The sequence below is a fragment of the Anthonomus grandis genome, chromosome 2, assembly GCF_022605725.1.
Source record: "Anthonomus grandis grandis chromosome 2, icAntGran1.3, whole genome shotgun sequence".
Classification (NCBI taxonomy): Eukaryota; Metazoa; Arthropoda; class Insecta; order Coleoptera; family Curculionidae; genus Anthonomus; species Anthonomus grandis.
In genome coordinates this window covers 15,032,247-15,057,619 of record NC_065547.1, presented here as the reverse complement: position 1 = coordinate 15,057,619, position 25,373 = coordinate 15,032,247, and the positions used below count along the sequence as shown (strand labels likewise).

Below are 25,373 nucleotides of genomic sequence, written 5' to 3'. Positions count from 1 at the left end.
AAAAAATAAAATGGAACAAACATGCATATTAACTCATACATATGTATTTGTGTTATATCTAGTCATTATTAATTAACTTATTTACAATGAAAAGCCATATTTATTTCAAGAGATTTGAAGGTTCAGTTTCTGTCTTTATAAGAGCTTATATTTTGTTTTCCATAATTTGTGGATATATATTATTTTATTGCAATTGTATAGATGGTTAAAAAATATATGTTTAATTTTTTATTTAGGTATGTTTGTTACATATTTCTTATCATGTTTTATACACTTATGGAAACAAAAAATAGCAGGTAATTTTTTTCTGAAACTCCAGAAATTAGGATTTTCAGTTAAAATATGTTTTATACCTGCAACAATTCTATTTTTTACATAAAAGGTGTTATTAATACCATACTTACAGTTTGCAGTATTTCATTTAGAATATATTGTAACTTTTTTATGCATTTTAAAATCCTTTGTTAAATTTATTTTAATTCATCTTAAAATAAAACATTTAAAAAAAAATTTAGCTTTGTTTTTTTTTTATTTAAAATTTAGTCCCATATCTATCGGGCCAATTTATAATTCTTGGTAAGTATCTACAGCTAAACATCTTAAATAAGCATTGTCTTAAGAACCAAATTTAAATTAAATAATATTTTAGTTGATGTGTTAATTCTTGATTAAAGTGATGAGGGATGTCTGAGATGCAATATTTTTATTTTTTCTCAACATTTAAAATTAACGATTTTAATTAAATGTGGGTATTTCTAAAATGATAAGCATATTGTTTTTTTTTAAATAAAATAAAATTCAATTTAAATATATCTCATCACTCGTGAGTTAACGCATCAACTTTGTAATGCAACTGCAAATTACTTGAAATTTAAATATCAGGCAATAGATCAAGCTTAAATTTCCCGCCACATGCCACCCAAGATGGATGCCCCCGTCTTTGTCAACAACGTCAATAAAGCTGTCAACAGAATTTCTGTCTGTTCATTAGGCAACACACATTTCTCTATATTTGTGTTCTGTGCAGTCGCCTCTGAACCTGTAATTGGGTTACGTCACACGCTGCATTCGTTCTCCCGCGCTTTTCGTATTTTACCGCGTCTTTCGTTCCCTAACAGTTGAGTTTCGGTCGCTAGAAAATTGTGAATTTGTAAAACGGGAAACCGTTAATTACGTGTGTAATATTTAGTAGTGTAGCTGTTTGGGAAGTAAATTCTAAATAGAAAGAAATTCGTGTGTTTTCTTGTAAAACCGCTGGTCCTTCGCTGGGTGGGGCAAATCACAATATATTAAGGCTGAAGGCTTACAAGGGACGTCCGCAGGACTTACAGGACCGGGCATACACAAGACCGTAAACAAAAACGCCGAACCAGTGTCCACATCGAAGTGTTTACAGAGCAAAAGATCACGATTCTATTCAGGTAGTACCTGCTATTTTATCGATTGTCGCATAAATAATTCGATTTTTCGTGGCTATGTCGACACAGGTAGTAATGCGGTCACTTTACGAAAATCTGACGTTGCCTATTTAAGATTAAAACTTTACCCGATATCGGATATCGGATAAAGAAGATCAAATTGAGCGTCTCACTATTGGTCAAAAACCTTTAACAACTTTTACAGTAAATGATATAAAAAAAAATGTACTTATAATAAAATCGAACTGAAAGATCAAATGAAACTTTTAGAATTACTTAATAAATATAGAGGCTGTTTTGCTACAAATTTAACTGAAGTAGGGGGAACAAATATCACAAAAATGTTTATTAATTTAACTGATGACATACCTGTCACCTATAAACCATATCGTTTACCATTTTGCGAAAGGGATACAGTTAGGGAAATAGTAAATGGCTTATTAGAGAATAAAATAATACGTGAATCTTCTTCTCCCTATGCGAGTCCTATCCTACTTGTACGCAAAAAGAACGGCGAAACTCGCATGCGTGTGGATTACAGGGCCTTGAATAGAAAAACAGTCAAATACAAATATCCGTTACCACGAATCGATGATTTATTGGATAATTTAAAAGGATGTAATTATTTTACGAGTTTAGACTTAGCGTCAGGTTATCACCAAATACCCATAGAGGAAAATTCATTTCATTAAACAGCTTTCGTTACACTAGAGGGTCATTATGAATATATGACTATGCCCTTCGGACTTGTTAATGTGCCAGCAGTGTTTCAACGGGCAATTAATAAAATTCTTGGGTCATTCAGGTATGCCACGGCCATGGCTTACATGGATGATATTCTGCTGCCTTCTCAGGATATATCTGGTGGGCTTGCACATTTAGAAAAAATGCTAAAATTGATGCAAGACGCAGGTATGACTTTGAGATTTGATAAGTGTAAATTTTTAATGTCGAAAATAATTTATTTAGGTCACGAAATTTCTCAGGAAGGCGTTAAGCCTGGAGAAGAGAAAATAAAAGCGGTAACAAATTTTCCAGAGCCTACTGATGTTCATTCTGTTAGACAATTTTTAGGTTTGGCTAGCTATTTTAGGAAATATGTTAAGGGATTTGCTCTTATTGCAAAACCACTAGCAAACCTAACAAAGAAAAATTCGGTATTTATTTGGGGCGATGAACAACAACGTACTTTTAATGAATTGAAACAAAAATTAACAGCTAGACCAATTCTAGCTATATACGATAGAAATGCGGTAACAGAGTTACATACCGATGCTAGTAAATGGCGCATAGGTGGGATTTTACTGCAGAAACAGAATGGTGGAGAATTAAAGTCAGTACATTACTTTAGCAGAGCAACGACGAAAGAAGAACAAGTTTACCATTCTTACGAACTGGAAACTCTGGCGGTTGTTTGCTCATTGAAAAAGTTCAGAGTTTACATTCAGGTATTACCTTTACAGTTATCACCGATTCCAATGCACTAAGAACAACGTTAGTGAAGCGGGACCTTATTCCTCGTATAGGTAGATGGTGGCTCAGTACGCAGGGATTTGATTTTACCATTGAGTATAGACCTGGGATAAAAATGAATCATGTAGATGCTCTTAGCCGCAACCCTATTATAGAAAACCATACCATTGGTGCCGAAATTGAGGTTTTATTACTTTGCCAACATTTCTTAAAAGTCAGGTCATTGTCTATCCATGTTTCGTCCAAATAAATAGTATTTCGTCCCTCTTGCCGATGTTTTCGAATTTCCCGAAGGTACTTATATCTCAGAGTTAAGATATTAGGCCGCTCCATCAACATTTTTCTTTTATTTTGGCATTTACGCCAAATAATCTCCTTAGTGTCTCTCGGCAATAAGGAAAGTTGCCATCTTCCCGCAATTTTTGAAGTAATTTTTTGTGCTTGGCACAACCTTAAACTCTAAATAAAACCTATTAATAAGATGTCTTATTATTTGGAAGTCGAAATTTTCGTCCTTTTCCACTAAGGACTGGCTGGATCTTTTTTTTCCTGGAGTCGAAAGCATTTTATTGGGGTCCGTTTCCATCCTTTCAACATCTTCTTTGTGAATTTTTTTGACACTGGAAATGCCGACACCAGTGTATAGCGACACTCTTTCCAATTTTCCGCTTTACTGGCAATTTATAACAGTTATTTGTTGCTTCTTCATCGCAAATATTATAAACACAAAAAAGGGTGGGCTTGTTAAAAAACTAATTATTATTATTATTATTTTTAAGTAGAATTAATTTTAAAAAAATCTTTTCGCCACCTATAAAAGTATTTTTATTTTTTCGCGACTGGAATGATCGTTGAATGCATATTTTATTAAAATGAAACAGATACATAGTTTAAATGAAAATTTCTTACCTATAAACATTTGCCACAACCTCTCTTGCTTGACTATTTAATGTCTTTCCACGTGTAAATTTGTTCATTTTAACAAAAATCTCAATGTCAACGATAAAATAAGCACAAACCTATTAACAAAAGTACCATACAACAAATATTAAGATAACAAATAACAAAACAACGAATAATACAACTTGAACTAAACGTAAATAATCACAATGCTAAGCTATCACTGATTAAATCCATAAAAATCGAGACAGACAAAAATGCACGTGGCAGCGCGCGACTCTTCTCAATCGCAACCGGAACGTCTCCATAGCAATGAAACGTTAAACAATTGCAACGTGCCATACTAGATTCCTTTCGTAGCCAGACTTTTTTGTTTTTTTCTTTTAGCAGTAAAAGAAATACCAGAGGGAGGTAGGTAGACGCGCAGGGGTGCAAAGGAAAACGTGGCATGTAACAAATGCGACTTGTAAAGAAATTTTAGATGGAGGCGAGCGGATACCAAAGCCCTATAAAAAAATGTATACAGCTATTTTCATGGTATTTAACACATTAATTGTATTTATTTGAAATTAAATTAAGCGTTCCATTGCTGTTTTTCAAAGAGGTAATTTTGAAAATATTTTTTAAATACTTCTATTGAAAATTGTTTAACATGCTCAGGCAATTTATTTTAATAAAAAAACAAAATTTATACCACAAAACAAAAGATTTTTGAAAATTTGTGTTTCTATGCTGTGGGACTCTAAATAAATTTATAAATCTAGTGTTATACATATGAAGATGATTTTTAAAATTATTTACTAAATATAGAGGCTCTCCAATTTTTAAAATGTTATAAATAAAGGTGTACATATGGCATTTTCTACGATTTTTCATATTCAAAATAAAATTGTTATTTAAATAGGGAGTAATATGATTCCTAAATGGTATTTTGAATGCGAAACGCATACAGCAAAGAGAGAACTAGTGGATTACATAAATAATATTTAATATTAGATGGTAAATAGTTTTTTAGGCCATATAGTTTTTTTAGGCGTATATATGCAATTTTAAGTTTATTTTTGATATGATGAGTTTTAAATGTAATACCACTGTCAAAATACATGCCCAGATTTTTGACCTCATTGACTACTGGTAGCTGAACATTTCGAATCTGTGCATGAAAATTGGGAGAAACCTCAAAAGCACTTTTGCCATAACCCAGTATTATTGTATAAGATTTGGAAGCATTTAATTTTAAGTTGTGATCCTGCGAAAAGTTGTCAATGCCTTTTAAATCTTGATTAAAATGAAATTGAGCTATAGGAAGATTTTGACGTGAAAACGAAAAATATAGTTGGGAATCATCCGCATATTGCTGTAATGTTAAGTGTTTTACACAAGACATCATGTCAGCAACATATGAAGAAAAGAGCAATGGGCTCAAAATGGAACCTTGCGGGACACCAGTAGATACAATATGCTTGATTTGTGAGGGCAAAATTCCTTATTAAGAACTACGCAATGAGCTCTGCCAGCTAAATAAGACTTAAAAAAATTTACTGCATCACCAGAAAATCCAAAATAATTAAGTTTTGCTAATAGCATTTCGTGACTTATAGTATCAAAGGCTCTACTAAAATATAACAACCCAAGACATGTTAATTCTTTTTTTTCTTCATTTTTTCTGATTTCAGTAAGAAGGTTAACCAAACTGGTAGAAGTACTAAAGTTCTTTCTAAAACCTACCTGGCATTCAGGAATTAAAGAATCTGATTTAGTATATGCCCAAATTTGTTGGTGAATAAATTTTTCCAAGATTTTGGATACTAACGGCAGTATACTTATAGGCCTGAGGTCTTTAAATTCCTTTGGATTACTGATCTTTGCTAAGGGTTTTATAACTCCCTTTTTCCAGATTGTAGAATAAAAATTTTGTAATAATGCAACTGGTCATAATATTAAGGAATGGCTTTAAACAAAAAGGCATACAGAGATGTAATACTTTTAAAGAAAAAGCGTCTTCACCGATTGCATTAGAGTGAATGGCTTTTACAATTTTAAGTAAAATTGACTGATTTATTAAAGTAAATTTAAATTTAGATTTTATCTTATCATGCTTATGTGATTTACAAAATTGTATTTTCTCATTAGATGTTGTATTAGCTGTATTACTCAATTTTTTAAAATAATTATTAATAGCCGTTGAATCAGAAAATGTATCAGGAAGATCAGAATCCTTGTTACGGCCGAGATTTAAATTATTTGCGTCCCTCGAGAATTCTTTGCCATGTTTTTGAGACAATAAATTAAAGTAAGTAATTTTTCTCTAGCAATGGCATGTTGTGTGTATTTCTTTATTTGTCTGCAATATTAAGAGCGTGCGTCAGTTCTTTGTTTTAAATATTTACGGTGGGCTTTATCCCTTTTCTTCATCAGCAATTTGATATTATAGGTAATCCACGACGTAAATGGTTTATCGCGTATATTTGTAATTAAAAGAGGTGCCCACCGGTTTATTAATTACACTATATTTTTATTGAAAATTTCAATTTTCTTATCTATATCAGGTGTGTAATAAATTTGATCCCAATTTAATTGACTTGCATCCAAATGTAACTGATTTAAATCTATATTTAATTTCTATATTGAATTCGTTTAATGTCATTATTATTTATAGGAAAATCTAATACTGAAAATACCATATTACGGTCAGTTATATTTTCTGATATATTTATAGAGCCCGATTTTTTTATTATGGAGGTTTGATTAGTTACTATTAGATTAATAAGACTTGAAGTGTTTGTAGTAAAATTATGTCGTGTAGACTCGGTAATGATTTGCTTTAAATTAAAAATATCAAGTAACTGTTAAAGTTTGGTTTTTCCTGTATTTTGCCTAAAAAAATCAATATTGGAATCTCCCACACATATGACCTGGTCATAGCAAGGAATAGTTAAACCAAATAATTGCTCCATTTAATCAATAAAATGATTAATATAAGAGGATGGTGGACGATAAATAGTGATGAACAAAATTTACTTTTTGTTCATGTTAAATTTAATACTAGCATACTCAAATTCATTCGACGCAATGTTAAAATCAATAGTTCCAAATTTTAATTTACTTTTTATATAGATTCCCACACCACCCCCTCTTCCAGCTCGATCTCGCCTGACAAACCTGTAACCTGGTATTCTAAAAGAATTATCGTCATCATTCGATGTTAACCATGTTTCTGATAGCCTCAGAATATCGTAGTTATAATCAAGAATATAATTAAAAAATTCGTCAAAACCAGTTTTCACTGAGCGGATGTTAGAGTGTGCCACAATCCAATGTGCCAAATCTCCTGCAACCCTCACCAAATGTTATCCCCAAATGTTAAAATATTCCCTAAATATGGACATGATCTAAAGAATTTAACGACGAAAATTAAGGTTTTTTGGAGATTCCGTTATGGGTTTCAGTCACTACCTTATGCTTATCATTGCCACAAAATTTGATAAACCCATTAAAATTTTGTTTAAAAAAACCCATAAAAAAGTTGAGTTTAAATGGCGCAGTTTTTTTAGAAACGAAATTTTTTAAGCAGGCCTATGTTGATCTCACTTTTTCTTGCATCTAATTGGCTCACAGATCATCGTTAACATTGCGATGGGTGAGTTTAAATTAAATAGTTTAGTGACGTACCAAGGTCTACTTTTTTTAGTGAATTTTTTAATATAAATAAGATTTTAAAAGTTAAATTCCCTATATTGGCCTTATATGAAGAATTTCAACCTGTTAAGATATAATAAATGTCTAAATCCTGCTTACCAGTTCGAAGTTGTCTATATTACATTTTGAATATTTTAGTACGAACCTCGAGTTATTTTTTTATACACTCCTATATAATTTTTCCTCAGTACTTATTAAATAAGAATTTCTGTTTTTCATATATTCATGGCAGCACATAATTTAACCCTTAAATCAGTCCCTAAATAAGAAATTATAAAAAAATTGATATTATTTTTAAAAATTTAAACCTTTAAAAACAGCGGTTGTGAACTTTATACGAACCCTCAAAACTGTTTTTTATTAAAGTGTAAAAGCTTAAAGTCACCTAATACTTTTGTAATCGCATTAAATTATTCTTTCCTTAAGCTAAGAGGGTATATAGGGTAAATTCACTATGAATTTTGAAAGTGGATTTCAATTAATTAGCAATTAAGACCGTTTAAAACTGGTTCTTACATAAAGTATTCCAATTTACTGAAAAAAGTTAATTATTCAAATATTTTTTGCATTACTGAAAAAATATAATAACAACTAACTTTTAAAAGATTCTCCAATTTAAGATTTGAATCTCCTCTTGCAACCGATTAGCTCAAAGATAAACGTTAGCATGGCTATGGCCTTGTTTAAATTAAAGAGTCCAGTGACGTATATTCCACTTTATTTAACTAATTGTTCATTATAGGATTTACAAAAATATTTTTTCTATATATATTTTATGGGAATTTGAAGTTGCTCAGATATTATAAGTATCTCTAAATTCTGGTCACTAGTTCCGAATATAGTTCGCAACTGGTTTTTAACGATATTTAGGTCTTCTACATTTTTCTATTAATCTTCATTGCATAGAATAGGTACGTTTATTTATAAATTGAAATAAATATAAACGTTTTATAGGTAATCGTTAACGTCTGGGCGGTTATCAATCCACCTGTGGTCCACCTACTTCTTAGGACTATATTTAAAAAAAATTAAAATAAATGGCTTAGACAAACAGGAAAGTTTCTAGATTGAATTTTATTCCCCCAAAAGCTCAACAGTTTATTAATTAACTTATAAATTGGATTTTACTCATATCGAGAGCCTGGTCAGTTAATTTCAGATTTGATGAAAAAAGTGAACGAGACAGGTCAGTTTATTCCCGTATAAGTTGCACCGCCTAGGAGAATTTGTCTCATGGACATATTGGAAATGATAATCAAGGACGTACAGTTTAAAATTTTCCCTAGGCATGGAATCTAATGAATTTAGCGAAGAAAATTATTTAAAAAGTTGTTTTGCGGATTTTGATCTGTGGAGGTTCAGTCTCTATATTATGCTTACCAGTCCATAATAATTTAGCTAAACTAATAATTTTTTCTCTGAAATTGAGTTCATTTGAGGCAGTTTATTAAACAACAAAATTTTAAGCCCTTTTTAAGCCCTCCTATGTTGATCCGACCTTCTCTTGCATCTAATTGGCTCACTGATAAACGTTGCGGCAGTGGGATGGGCGTGTTTAAATTAAATAGTGCAGTGACGTTTCAAGATCAACTTTATTTTATGAATTGTTTAGTATAAGGATTTTAAAAGTTAAAATGTCTTATTTCATATAGTCAAGCTATTTAGATCTAATAAGTGTCGAAATTCTGCTTACTAGTTCTAAATTGTCTATCATAAAGTTTGAATGTATTAGTACGAATATCCAGTTATTTTTGTAAACACCCCTATATATATTTTTCTTGCACTTAATGCTTATTAAATATGAATTTCTATGTATTCTATCCCTTTATGAAAACGTCGTGAAAAGATTGTAAACTTTTTACGAATCCTTGAAATTTTAATTTTATTAAAGCTTAAAAGCTCAAAGACGCCTACTACTTTCGTAATCGCATTAAATTATGCTCCCTTTAAGATAAAAAAGAGTAAAAATAGTAAATTTTTGACCTCGATTACAATTAATTAGCAATTAAGAGCGTTTGAAATCAATTATTACCGTAATTAGCAATTAAGCTGCTGCCTCTTGATTAAAGTTTCCTAATTAGCTTAGAAAATTAGTATTTTTTCATTATTATTTGCAAAAAATTAACAATTTTAAGACACGCCTATATTGGTGCCACTTCTTCTTGCATCTGATTGGCTGAAAGATAAACGTTAGCATATCGATGGGCGTGTTTAGATTAAATTGTCCAGTTGCGTACCAAGAGCTACTTTATTTACTTATTTGTTTGATATAAAGGTTTTAAAAGTTAAATTGGCTATATACAGTATTTAAATGAAAACTGACTTTGTATAGGATTTTTTAGATGTTCAAATCTAACAATTGTAACTAAATTCTGCTTACTAGTACGAAATTGTCTATAATAACCAAACAAAATTAAAATAAAAAAAGGTTAAAATGCACTCAAGTAAATTCAAAGTCAATATTTTCATAAAAACTTTTAGGTTTTAACTATTAGTAACATGTAATTGGATCCAACTTACCTTAAGAAAAAGAAATGATTAAAAAATTAATAAAATAGGAATCAAAAGCACATACATGATAAATGTTCCCATTAAGAACGCTGACCTAATTCCAAGCCTCTATATTTATGTTATATGTCGAACTTCGCTAAAACTTTCAAATTAAACCGAGTGGATAATTCTTTAGAGCCCTCCCGAGCTTGTTTAACCACTTTTATAGTAATAATCGTCTGCGGAGGTTGAAACGTCTTCGGAGCAGGTTTTTAATAATATGCAGCCTTTTCTACATATTTTCCCTTCATCTTCATCGCACAGAATACGTTTTTCGATAAACTTCAATTTATTTTACATGTCAAATAAATATAGAAGTTTTATAGGTTATCGTAAACCTCTAAACGGTTGTAAGCCCACAATTTTAAAAAAACTTAAAATAAATCTTACAAATATACAGAAACGTTTACGGATTAATTTTTATTTCCCCAAAAGTTTATTAATTAATTTATAAATTGGATTTTACCATATCGAGAGCCTTGCCAGTTAATATCAGATTTGATAAAAAAAAGTGAACAAGACAGATCAGTTTATTCCCGTATTATTTGCACCTCCTGGGAAATTTGTCTTATGGACATTGAAAATTATAATCGAGGACATACATGCTTTAATATTCCCTAGGGATGGACGGAATTTAACCAAGAAAATTAAGTTTTTTGGGAGATTTCGTTATGTGGGGGTTCAGTCTCTACCTAATGCTTAGCAACCCATAGAAATTTAGCTAAAACATTTTTTTCTTTTTGAAATACAGTTTATTTGCACCAGTTTATTTAAAAGCGAAACTTTTTAAGCGCGCCCGTGCTGATCCTACCACCCTCTTCTTGCATCTAATTTACTCACAAATAAATGTTAGCATGATGGGCGGGTTTTTAAATTAATTAGTTCAGTTACGTACCAAGGTCTACTTTATTTTATAAATTGTTTAATACAAAGATTTTAGAAGAATAAGTCTCTTATTTCCTATATCCGCTATGGAGAATTTCAAACTGCTCAGATCTAAGAAGTGTCTGAATCCTGCTTACTAGTTTTAAATTGTCTATAATAAAATCTGAATACTTTTGTACAAATCTTCAGTTATTTTTGTAGGCACCCCTATATATTTTTTTTGTTGTATTTAGTACTTCCTAAATAAGAATTTCTGGGTACTTCATATATTCATGGCAGTAAATAATTTAACCCCTTAAAAAATTGTAAAGAAAAGCGATATTATTTTAAAATTGATAAGAAACATCGTACTAATAGTTGTAAACTTTTTATAAACCCTTGAAGTAAAGCTCAAAAGCACCTAATACATTTGTAATCGCAATAAAGTATGCTCCCTTCGAGATAAAAAAAGGGCAAAAATACGAATTCCGACTTCAATTTATTAGCAATTAAGACCGTTTAGAGGTGCTTCTTGAATAAAGTATCCTAATTAACTAAGAAAACTAATGTTTCGTTTATCACCATTTGCGAAATATTAGATGATTATTTAAATATTTTACAACAATTTTGCATTAGTGAAAAAATGTAAATTAACAACTGAGATTTGAAAGCACCCCTATGTTGATCTTACCACCTCTTGCAACCGATTGGCTCAAAGATAAACTTTAATATGGCGATATGCGTTTTTTAAATTAAAAATATTCTGAATATTCTAATCTCTGTAAGGGTTAAAACGTCCCTTTGGAACTAGTTGTTAACAACATTCAGTCCTTATCTACATATTTTTTTTCTTCGTCTTCATCGCACAGAATAGCTGCTCAGATGTAAGAAGTGTCTGAATCCTGTTTACTAGTTTTAAATTGTCTGTGATAAATTCTGAATACTTTAGTACAAGTCTCCAGTTATTTTTGTAGGCACCCCTATATATTTTTTTTTGTATTTAGTACTTGCTAAATAAGAATTTCGGTGTACTTCATATATTCGTGGCAGTAAATAATTTAACCCTTAAAAAATTATAAATAAAAGCGATATTCTTTTAAAATTAATAAGAAACATCGTACTAATGGTTGTGAACTTTTTACGAACCCTTGAATTAAAGCTCAAAAGCACCTAATACATTTGTAATCGCAATACAGTATGCTCCCTTCGAGATAAAAAAAAGGGCAAAATTCGAATTCCGACTTTAATTTATTAGCAATTGAGACCGTTTAGAGCCGCTTCTTGAATAAAGTATCTAATTAAATAAGAAAATAAAAAGGGTTTTTGCTAGGTACGATATTTGCAAAATATTAGATGATTATTTAAATATTCTACAACAATTATTTTTGCATTAGTAAAAAAATTTAAATTAACAATTGAGATTTGAAAGCACCAGCACCCCTATGTTGATCCTACCTCCTTTTGCAACCAATTAGTTCAAAGATAAACTTTAAAATGGCGATATGCGTTTTTTGAATTAAATAGTTCAATGACGTACATATATTCTGCTTTATTTAAATAATTGTTAACTATAAAAATTGAAAACGTTATACTTCCTATATTCTCTACTTAAATTGAACGAAAACTGAGACCGAATACAATTCAGAACTGGTGTTTAACAACATTTAGCTCATATCTACATTTTTCTCTTTTTCTTTATCGCACAGAATATGTTTTTTTATAAGTTGAAATTTATGTTACAGGTAAAATGAATATGAACGTTTTATAGATAACTAGCTAAATGCCCGCGGTTTTGCTCGCGTGAAAATAAAAGAAAAGTCGAAGAAGGCCTCCAATAATAGTAAATGCAACCCACAATACACAAAAATAAAATCCGAAGCCTCGCCTCATTGATAGTACATGCAACCCACAATTGCCACGCCGTTTTTCTTGAGGTCAAGGGGCGCGATTAATATAATATAATTATTATAAAACCAAGACACAAATAATCTTAAAAATGATTCGTTAGATGCAGAGCGACCGGTTAGACTGAGTCGAGTCATCTCTCGGGTCTCAGTCTCGCATGGACCCGCCTTGTTGTTATGTCTACCAAAATATAAATAATACAGAGGCACTTTTTCAATCGTATTTATTAATCAGTTTTATGCCGCTATGCGATATTTATCACATCGCTTACACCCCTTATCGGTGGAATTTCAAAAAGTTCGTTCGTATCCGGGGCCTACATTATAAAAAAACATTGTTGCAGTTAATTTTTTTTTTTTTAAGTTGATGCCTGCGACTCGTTGGTGCGGGCAGTCTCCGTTCAAACTCCGAAGCCACGCCCCCTTAGTTCTCGAGGTCACGGGTAGCAATTTTCCCATTTTTTACCCCTTATCGGTGGAATTTCGAAAAATCCATTGTTATCCGGTGCTTACATTATAAACGGAACCCGTTGGCAAAATTTCACGTTTCTAGCTATTGTAGTTTGGGCTCTGCGATGATGAGTCAGTCAGTCAGGACAAACTCCTTTATATATATAGATTATTAACGTCTGGATGCTAAAAGAAATAATAATATAAATAATATAAATCCACCTGTGATCCACCTAGTTCTGAGGACTTAAAATAAAGAAAAATAAAAATTAAAATAAATTGCACAAACATACATGAATATTTTTAGACTGATTTTTATTTCCCCAAAAGCTCAACAGTTTATTAATTAACTTCTAAATTGGATCCCTCTTCTACTTCTTGCAACTAATTGGCTCATATATAGATAATCTTTACCATGGTAATAAGCGTGTTTAGAATAAATAGTTCAGTGACAATCAGTTAAGTGAGTTAAATTCCTTATATTTACTATTTACACGATAATTAAGCCTATGTAGGGACTTAAAACTGCTCAGATCTAATAAGTGTAACTAAATTCTGTTTACTAGTCTATAATAACCAAAAAATAATAATTGAAATAAAACAGGATCAAAATAGACGAAACAAGAAGCAGAAAATAAAACAAAAGCAAAAATAATAAGGTAAATTGGCACATACGTAGGTATATGAGAAATGTTCTCATTATAATAGTTCCAAGACAAAAATACTTTCCCTGAAATCGTTATGTTAAACGTCGAACTTTAACTCTGCTAAAACTTTCAAATCAAATCAAGCACATAATTTTTTAGAGCTCTCCTAAGCTTCTTTACACGCTATTATAGTAATAGTCTCTGAAGAGGTTGAAGCGTCCCTTTGGAACTAGTTGTTAACAACATTCAGCCCTTATCTACATACTTTTCTTCTTCGTCTTCGCATCGCACAGAATACGTTTTCCGATAAATTTCTGTTTATTTTACAGCTTAAATAAATATAAAAGCGGTAAAGCTTTAATAATCAAAATTTAATTGTAATCGTAAAGCTGTGGATGGTTATAAAACCACCGATTGTTCGGAGGTCGTTTAAAAAAAATTAAAATATATCGCACAAACATGCAGAAAACTTTCCGGATTGTATTTTATTTCCCCAGAAGTTTTATAATTAACTTATAAATTGGATTTTACTCATATCGAGAGCCTTGTCAGTTTTTTCAAATTGAATGAAAAAAAGTAAACGAGACAGGTCAGTATATTTCCGTATTACTTGCACCTCCTGGGGGAATTCGAATTTAAATTAAATAGTTCAGTAACGTACCAAAGTCTACTTTCTTCAATGAAGTTTTTAATATAAAGATTTTAAAAGCTAAATTCCCTATATTTGCTTTATATGGAGAATTTCACGTTCAAGCAGTTAAAATCTCATAAATGTTTAAATCCTGCTTACCAGTTCGAAATTGTCTATATTAAATTTTTAATACTTTAGTATGAACCTCGAGTTATTTTTTATACACGCCTACATCTTTTATATTTTTTCGTCAGTACTTTTTTAATGCAATTTTTTATGTATTTCATATATTCATGGGAGTAAATAATTTAACCCTTAAATCAGTCCCTAAATAATAAATTATAAAGAAAATGGATATTCTTTTTAAAAATCTAAAAAAACAGCGCACTAATGGTCGTGATCGTGAACTTTACACGAACCCCCGAAATTGTTTTTTTATTAAGGTGTAAAAGCTCACAGACGCCTAATGCTTTTGTAATCGCATTAAATTATGCTTCCCTTAAGGTAAAAAAAGTATAATTAATTAGCAATTAAGATCGTTTAAAGCTGGTTCTTGAATAAAGTATGCGAATTAACTGGGAAAACTAATGTTTCGTTCATCACTATCTGTAAAAAAATTAAATAATTATTTAAATATTTTTTTACAATAATTTTTGTACTAGTGAAAAATATATTAAAAACTAAGATTTAAAAAATTCTTCAATTTAAGATTTGAAACTCCTCTTGCAACCGATTAGCTCAAATATAAACGTTAACATGGTAATGGCCTTGTTTAAATTAAAAAACTGCAGTGTCGTTTATTCTGCTTTATTTAACTAATTGTTTATTAAAAGGATTTAAAAAAATATATTTCCTATATTCTCTACTTACATTAAAAGAAAATTGAGTTTAAATATACTCCGATCTAATAAGAATCTCTAAATTATGGTTACTAGTTCCGAATTATAGTTCGCAACTAGTTTTTAACGATACTCAGGTCATATCTATATTTTTCTCTTTATCTTCATCGCACAGAATACGTTTTTTTCGATAAATTGAAATTTATTTTACAGGTCAAATAAATATAAACGTTGTATAGGTTCGTTAACATCTGGGCGGTTATAAATCTACCTGTAGTCCACATACTTCTGAGAACTCTATTTTAAAAAAATTAAAATAAATCGCATAAACATACAGGAAAGTTTCTGGATTGACTTTTATTCCCCCAAAAGCTCAACAGTTTATTAATTAACTTATAAATTGGATTTTACTTATATCGAGAGCCTTGTCAGCTAATTTCAGATTTGATCAAAAAAAGTGAACGAGACAGCTCAGTTTATTCCCGTATAACGTGCACCGCCTGGGAGAATTTGTCTCATGGACATATTGGAAATGATAATCGAGGACGTACAGTTTAAGATATTCCTTAGGCATGGACATCTAATGAATTTAGCGAAGAAAATTAAGTTGTTTTGCGGATTTTGATCTCTGGAGGTTCCGTCTTTATATTATGCTTACCAGTCCATGGAAATTTAGCGACGCCATTTCACAACATTTTTTTTTGAAATTGAGTTCATTTGATGCAGTTTATTAACCAGCGAAATATTTTAAGCCCTCCTATGTTGATCCCACCTTCTCTTGCATCTAATTGGGTCACTGATAAACGTTGCAGCAGTGGGATGGGCGTGTTTAAATTAAATAGTGCAGTGACGTTTCAAGATCAACTTTATTTTATGAATTTAGTATAAGAATTTTAAAAGTTAAAATGCCTTATTTCATATAGTCAAGTTGTTTAGAACTAATAAGTGTCGAAATTCTGCTTACTAGTTCTAAATTGTTCATCATAAATTTTGAATGCATTAGTACAAATATTCAGTTATTTTTGTAAACACCCCTATATATATTTTCCTTGCACTTAATGCTTATTAAATATGAATTTCTGTGTATTCTATCCCTTTATGAAAACGTCGTGAAAAGTTTTACGAATCCTTGAAATTGTATTTTTATTAAAGCTTAAAAGCTCAAAGGCGCCTATTACTTTTGTAATAACATTAAATTATGCTCCCTTTAGATTAAAAAGAGAAAAATAGTACATTTTTGACGTTTATTTCAATTAATTTGCTATTAAGACCGTTTAAAATCAATTATTACCGTAATTAGCATTTAAGCTGCTGCTTCTTGATTAAAGTTTCCTAATTAGCTGAGAAAATTAGTTTTCTTTAATTATTATTTACAAAAAATTAACAATTTTAATACACGCCTATGTTGGTGCCACCTCTTCTTGCATCTGATTGGCTGAAAGATAAACGTTAGCATATCGATGGGCGTATTTAGATTAAATTGTCCAGTTGCGTACCAAGTGCTACTTTATTTACTGAATTGATTAACATAAAGGTTTTAAAAGTTAAATTGCCTATATAGAGTATTTAAATAAAAACTGAGTTTATATAGGGTTTTTTAGATGTTCAAATCTAACAATTGTAACTAAATTCTGCTTACTAGTTAAAAATTGTCTATAATAACCAAAAAAATTAAAATAAAAAATAAAAAAAGTTAAAATGTAACCACTCTAGTAAATTTAAAGGTGAAAAAGCCAATATTTTCATAAAAACTTTGTTTTTAACTATTAGTAACATGTAATTAGATCCAACTTACCTTAAGAAAAAGAAATGATGAAATAGGAATCAAAAGCACATACATGATAAATGTTCCCATTAAAATACTTCCCTTAAAAGCGCTGACTTAATTCCAAGCCTCTATATTTATGTTATATATCGAACTTCGCTTAAACTTTCAAATCAAACCGAGTGGATAATTCTTTAGAGCCCTCCCGAGCTTGTTTAACCACTTTTATAGTAATAATCGTCTGCGGAGGTTGAAACGTCTTTTCGGAGCAGGTTTTTAATAATATTCAGCCCTTTTCTACATATTTTTCCCTACATCTTCATCGCATAGAATACGTTTTTCGATAAACTTCAATTTATTTTACATGTCAAATAAATATAGAAGTTTTATAGGTTATCGTAAACCCCTAAACGGTTGTAAACCCACAATTTAAAAAAAAACTTAGAATAAATCTTACAAATATATAGAAACGTTTACGGATTAATTTTTATTTCCCCAAAATTTATTAATTAATTTATAAATTGGATTTTACCATATCGAGAGCCTTGCCAGTTAATATCAGATTTGATAAAAAAAAGTGAACAAGACAGATCAGTTTATTCCCGTATTACTTGCACCGCCTGGGAAATTTGTCTCATGGACATTGGAAATTATAATCGAGGACATATATGTTTTAATATTTCCTAGGGATGGACATCAAAGGAATTTAACCAAGAAAATTAAGTTTTTTGGGGGATTTCGTTATGTAGGGGTTCAGTCTCTACCTGATGCTTAGCAACCCATAGAAATTTAGCTTAAACATTTTTCTTTCTTTTTGAAATATAGTTTATTTGCACCAGTTTATTTAAAAGCGAAACTTTTTAAGCGCGCCCATCTTGATCCTACCACCTCTTGCATCTAATTGCCTCACAAAACATGATAATGGGCGGGTTTTTAAATTAATTAGTTCAGTTACGTACCAAGGTCTACTTTATTTTATGAATTGTTTAATACAAAGGTTAAAAGAATAAGTCCCTTGTTCCCTATATCCACTATGGAGAATTTGAAACTGCTCAGATCTAAAAAGTGTCTGAATCTTGCTTACTAGTTTTAAATTGTCTATAATAAATTCTGAAAACTTTAGTACAAATCTTCAGTTATTTTTGTAGGCACCCCTATATATTTTTTTCTTGTATTTAGTAGTTGTTAAATAAGAATTTCGGTGTACTTCATATATTCGTGGCAGTAAATAATTTAACCCTTAAAAAATTATAAATAAAAGCGATATTCTTTTAAAATTGATAAGAAACATCGTACTAATGGTTGTGAACTTTTTACGAACCCTTGAAGTAAAGCTCAAAAGCACCTAATACATTTGTAATCGCAATAAAGTATGCTCCCTTCAAGATAAAAAAAGGGCAAAAATACGAATTCCGACTTTAATTTATTAGCAATTCAGACCGTTTAGAGCCGCTTCTTGAATAAAGTAATAACTACTAATTAAATAAGAAAATAAAAAGGGTTTTTGCTAGGTACAATATTTGCAAAATATTAGATGATTATTTAAATATTTTACAACAATTATTTTTGCATTAGTGAAAAAATTTAAATTAACAATTAAGATTTGAAAGCACCCCTATGTTGATCCTACCTTCTTTTGCAACCAATTGGTTCAAAGATAAACTTTAAAATGGCGATATGCGTTTTTTGAATTGAATAGTTCAATGACGTATATTCTGCTTTATTTAAATAATTGTTAACTATAAAAATTGAAAACGTTATAGTTCCTATATTCTCTACTTAAATTGAACGAAAACTGAGACCGAATACAGTTCGGAACTGGTTTTTAACAACATTTAGATCATATCTACATTTTTCTCTTTTTCTTTATCGCACAGAGGTCTTTTTTTTTATAAGTTGAAATTTATGTCACAGGTCAAATGAATATAAACGTTTTATAGATAACTAGATGCCCGCGGCGTTGATCGCGTGAAAATAAAAGAAAAGTCGAAGAAGGCCTCCAATAATAGTAAATGCAACCCACAATACACAAAAATAAAATCCGAAGCCACGGCTCAATGATTGTTCATGCAACCCACAATACACAATAATAAAATCCGAAGCCTCGCCTCATTGATAGTTCATGCAACCCACAATTGCCACGCCGTTTTTCTTGAGGTCAAGGGGCGCGATTAATATAATATAATTTATCGCGCTATAATTATAATTATATGCGGGCAGTCTCCGTTCAAACTCCAAAGCCACGCCCCCTTAGTTCTCGAGGTCACGGGTAACAATTTTCCCATTTTTTACCCCTTATCGGTGGAATTTCGAAAAATCCGTTCTTATCCAGTGCCTACATTATAAAAGGAACCCGTTGGTAAAATTTTACGTTTCTAGCTATTGTAGTTTGGGCTCTGCGATGATGAGTCAGTCAGTCAGGACAAACTCTTTTATATATATATAGATTATTAACGTCTGGATGCTAAAAGAAATAATAATATAAATAATATAAATCCACCTGTGGTCCACCTAGTTCTGAGGACTTAAAATAAAGAAAAATAAAAATTAAAATAAATTGCACAAACATACATGAATATTTTTAGACTGAATTTTATTTCCCCAAAAGCTCAACAGTTTATTAATTAACTTCTAAATTGGATCCCTCTTCTACTTCTTGCAACTAATTGGCTCATATATAGATAATCTTTACCATGGTAATAAGCGTGTTTAGAATAAATAGTTCAGTGACATTCAGTTAAGTGAGTTAAATTTCTTATATTTACTATTTACACGATAATTAAGCCTATATAGGGACTTAAAACTGCTCAGATCTAATAAGTGTAACTAAATTCTGTTTACTAGTCTATAATAACTAAAAAATAATAATTGAAATAAAACAGGATCAAAATAGACGAAACAAGAAGCAGAAAATAAAACAAAAGCAAGAATAATAAGGTAATACGTAGGTATATGAGAAATGTTCTCATTATAATAGTTCCAAGACAAAAATACTTTCTCTGAAATCGTTATGTTAAACGTCGAACTTTAACTAAGCTAAAACTTTCAAATCAAATCAAGCACATAATTTTTTAGAGCTCTTCTAAGCTTCTTTACACGCTTTTATAGTAATAGTCTCTGAAGGGGTTGAAGCTTCCCTTTGGAACTAGTTGTTAACAACATTCAGCCCTTATCTACATACTTTTCTTCTTCGTCTTCGCATCGCACAGAATACGTTTCCGATAAATTTCTATTTATTTTACAGCTTAAATAAATATAAAAGCGGTAAAGCTTTAATAATCAAAATTTAATTGTAATCGTAAATCTGTGGATGGTTATAAAACCACCGATTGTTCGGAGGTCGTTTAAAAAAAATTAAAATATATCGCACAAACATGCAGAAAACTTTCCGGATTGTATTTTATTTCCCCAGAAGTTTAATAATTAACTTATAAATTGGATTTTACTCATATCGAGAGCCTTGTCAGTTTTTTCAAATTGAATGAAAAAAGGTAAACGAGACAGGTCAGTATATTCCCGTATTACTTGCACCTCCTGGGGGAATTCGTCTCATGGACATATTGGAAATTAAAACCAAGTACGTATATGTTAAAATGTTCCCTAAGGATGGACATCATCTATTTAACGACGAAAATTGAGGTTTTTTGGAGATTCCGTTATGGGTTTCAGTCACTACCTTATGCTTATCATTGCAACAAAATTTGATACCAATAAAATTTTTTTGAAGTTGAGTTTATATGGCACAGTTTATTTAGAAACGAAATTTTTTAAGCAAGCCTATGTTGATCTTACCTTCTCTTGCACCTAATTGGCTCACAGATCATCGTTAACATTGCAATGGGCGGGTTTAAATTAAATAGTTCAGTGACGTACCAAAGTCTACTTTCTTCAATGAAGTTTTTAATATAAATATTTTAAAAGTTAAATTCCCTATATTTGCTTTATATGGAGAATTTCAAGCAGTTGAGATCTAATAAATGTTTAAATCCTGCTTACCAGTTCGAAATTGTCTATATTAAATTTTGAATACTTAAGTACGAACCTCGAGTTATTTTATTATACACGCCTACATATTTTTTCGTCGGTACTTTTTAAATGCCATTTTTTATGTATTTCATATATTCATGGCAGTAAATAATTTAACCCTTAAATCAGTCCCTAAATAATAAATTATAAAGAAAATGGATATTCTTTTTAAAAATCTAAAAAAACAGCGCACTAATGGTCGTGATCGTGAACTTTACACGAACCCCCGAAATTGTTTTTTTATTAAGGTGTAAAAGCTCACAGACGCCTAATGCTTTTGTAATCGCATTAAATTATACTTCCCTTAAGGTAAAAAAAGGTTAATTAATTAGCAATTAAGATCGTTTAAAGCTGGTTCTTGAATAAAGTATGCGAATTAACTGGGAAAACTAATGTTTCGTTCATCACTATCTGTAAAAAAATTAGATAATTATTTAAATATTTTTTTACAATAATTTTTGTATTAGTGAAAAATATATTAAAAACTAAGATTTAAAAAATTGTTCAATTTAAGATTTGAAACTCCTCTTGCAACCGATTAGCTCAAATATAAACGTTAACATGGTAATGGCCTTGTTTAAATTAAAAAACTGCAGTGTCGTTTATTCTGCTTTATTTAACTAATTGTTTATTAAAAGGATTTAAAAAAATATATTTCCTATATTCTCTACTTACATTAAAAGTTGAGTTTACTAGTACATTAAAAAAATTGAGTTTAAATGGGGATTTCAAGTTGCTCCGATCTAATAAGTATTTCTAAATTATGGTTACTAGTTCCGAATTATAGTTCGCAACTAGTTTTTAACGATACTCAGGTCATATCTATAATTTTCTCTTTATCTTCATCGCACAGAATACGTTTTTTTCGATAAATTGAAATTTATTTTACAGGTCAAATAAATATAAACGTTGTATAGGTTCGTTAACATCTGGGCGGTTATAAATCTACCTCTAGTTCACATACTTCTGAGAACTCTATTTTAAAAAAATTAAAATAAATCGCATAAACATACAGGAAAGTTTCTGGATTGACTTTTATTCCCCCAAAAGCTCAACAGTTTATTAATTAACTTATAAATTGGATTTTACTCATATCGAGAGCCTTGTCAGCTAATTTCAGATTTGATAAAAAAAAGTGAACGAGACAGCTCAGTTTATTCCCGTATAACGTGCACCGCCTGGGAGAATTTGTCTCATGGACATATTGGAAATGATAATCGAGGACGTACAGTTTAAGATATTCCTTAGGCATGGACATCTAATGAATTTAGCGAAGAAAAATTAAGTTGTTTTGCGGATTTTGATCTCTGGAGGTTCCGTCTCTATATTATGCTTACCAGTCCATGGAAATTTAGCGACGCCAACATTTTTTTTTTGAAATTGAGTTCATTTGATGCAGTTTATTAACCAGCGAAATATTTTAAGCCCTCCTATGTTGATCCCACCTTCTCTTGCATCTAATTGGGTCACTGATAAACGTTGCAGCAGTGGGATGGGCGTGTTTAAAATAAATTGTGCAGTGACGTTTCAAGATCAACTTTATTTTATGAATTTAGTATAAGAATTTTAAAAGTTAAAATGCCTTATTTCATATAGTCAAGTTGTTTAGAACTAATAAGTGTCGAAATTCTGCTTACTAGTTCTAAATTGTCCATCATAAATTTTGAATGCATTAGTACAAATATTCAGTTATTTTTGTAAACACCCCTATATATATTTTCCTTGCACTTAATGCTTATTAAATATGAATTTCTGTGTATTCTATCCCTTTATGAAAACGTCGTGAAAAGTTTTACGAATCCTTGAAATTGTATTTTTATTAAAGCTTAAAAGCTCAAAGGCGCCTATTACTTTTGTAATAACATTAAATTATGCTCCCTTTAGATTAAAAAGAGAAAAATAGTAAATTTTTGACGTTTATTTCAATGAATTAGCTATTAAGACCGTTTAAAATCAATTATTACCGTAATTAGCATTTAAGCTGCTGCTTCTTGATTAAAGTTTCCTAATTAGCTGAGAAAATTAGTTTTCTTTAATTATTATTTACAAAAAATTAACAATTTTAATACACGCCTATGTTGGTGCCACCTCTTCTTGCATCTGATTGGCTGAAAGATAAACGTTAGCATATCGATGGGCGTATTTAGATTAAATTGTCCAGTTGCGTACCAAGTGCTACTTTATTTACTGAATTGATTAACATAAAGGTTTTAAAAGTTAAATTGCCTATATAGAGTATTTAAATAAAAACTGAGTTTATATAGGGTTTTTTAGATGTTCAAATCTAACAATTGTAACTAAATTCTGCTTACTAGTTAAAAATTGTCTATAATAACCAAAAAAATTAAAATAAAAAATAAAAAAAGTTAAAATGTAACCACTCTAGTAAATTTAAAGGTGAAAAAGCCAATATTTTCATAAAAACTTTGTTTTTAACTATTAGTAACATGTAATTAGATCCAACTTACCTTAAGAAAAAGAAATGATGAAATAGGAATCAAAAGCACATACATGATAAATGTTCCCATTAAAATACTTCCCTTAAAAGCGCTGACTTAATTCCAAGCCTCTATATTTATGTTATATATCGAACTTCGCTTAAACTTTCAAATCAAACCGAGTGGATAATTCTTTAGAGCCCTCCCGAGCTTGTTTAACCACTTTTATAGTAATAATCGTCTGCGGAGGTTGAAACGTCTTTTCGGAGCAGGTTTTTAATAATATTCAGCCCTTTTCTACATATTTTTCCCTACATCTTCATCGCATAGAATACGTTTTTCGATAAACTTCAATTTATTTTACATGTCAAATAAATATAGAAGTTTTATAGGTTATCGTAAACCCCTAAACGGTTGTAAACCCACAATTTAAAAAAAAACTTAGAATAAATCTTACAAATATATAGAAACGTTTACGGATTAATTTTTATTTCCCCAAAATTTATTAATTAATTTATAAATTGGATTTTACCATATCGAGAGCCTTGCCAGTTAATATCAGATTTGATAAAAAAAAGTGAACAAGACAGATCAGTTTATTCCCGTATTACTTGCACCGCCTGGGAAATTTGTCTCATGGACATTGGAAATTATAATCGAGGACATATATGTTTTAATATTTCCTAGGGATGGACATCAAAGGAATTTAACCAAGAAAATTAAGTTTTTTGGGGGATTTCGTTATGTAGGGGTTCAGTCTCTACCTGATGCTTAGCAACCCATAGAAATTTAGCTTAAACATTTTTCTTTCTTTTTGAAATATAGTTTATTTGCACCAGTTTATTTAAAAGCGAAACTTTTTAAGCGCGCCCATCTTGATCCTACCACCTCTTGCATCTAATTGCCTCACAAAACATGATAATGGGCGGGTTTTTAAATTAATTAGTTCAGTTACGTACCAAGGTCTACTTTATTTTATGAATTGTTTAATACAAAGGTTAAAAGAATAAGTCCCTTGTTCCCTATATCCACTATGGAGAATTTGAAACTGCTCAGATCTAAAAAGTGTCTGAATCTTGCTTACTAGTTTTAAATTGTCTATAATAAATTCTGAAAACTTTAGTACAAATCTTCAGTTATTTTTGTAGGCACCCCTATATATTTTTTTCTTGTATTTAGTAGTTGTTAAATAAGAATTTCGGTGTACTTCATATATTCGTGGCAGTAAATAATTTAACCCTTAAAAAATTATAAATAAAAGCGATATTCTTTTAAAATTGATAAGAAACATCGTACTAATGGTTGTGAACTTTTTACGAACCCTTGAAGTAAAGCTCAAAAGCACCTAATACATTTGTAATCGCAATAAAGTATGCTCCCTTCAAGATAAAAAAAGGGCAAAAATACGAATTCCGACTTTAATTTATTAGCAATTCAGACCGTTTAGAGCCGCTTCTTGAATAAAGTAATAACTACTAATTAAATAAGAAAATAAAAAGGGTTTTTGCTAGGTACAATATTTGCAAAATATTAGATGATTATTTAAATATTTTACAACAATTATTTTTGCATTAGTGAAAAAATTTAAATTAACAATTAAGATTTGAAAGCACCCCTATGTTGATCCTACCTTCTTTTGCAACCAATTGGTTCAAAGATAAACTTTAAAATGGCGATATGCGTTTTTTGAATTGAATAGTTCAATGACGTATATTCTGCTTTATTTAAATAATTGTTAACTATAAAAATTGAAAACGTTATAGTTCCTA

At 30.3% G+C, this 25,373-nt stretch overlaps 1 protein-coding gene across 2 annotated transcripts in view; it reads right to left on the bottom strand.

Moving 5' to 3' along the window:
- LOC126747943 (G-protein coupled receptor dmsr-1-like) overlaps positions 1 to 25,373 on the bottom strand; it is a 518,114-nt gene that overhangs the window by 469,186 nt on the left and 23,555 nt on the right. Inside the window, exon 2 of one of the 2 annotated variants that reach the window (XM_050456930.1) lies at positions 2,874 to 2,995. The exons of the other annotated variant lie outside the window; for it this stretch is intronic. The gene's annotated coding sequence lies outside the window, so the exon portion shown is untranslated. The remainder of the gene's footprint in view (positions 1 to 2,873; positions 2,996 to 25,373) is intronic. 2 annotated transcript variants of the gene reach the window in all.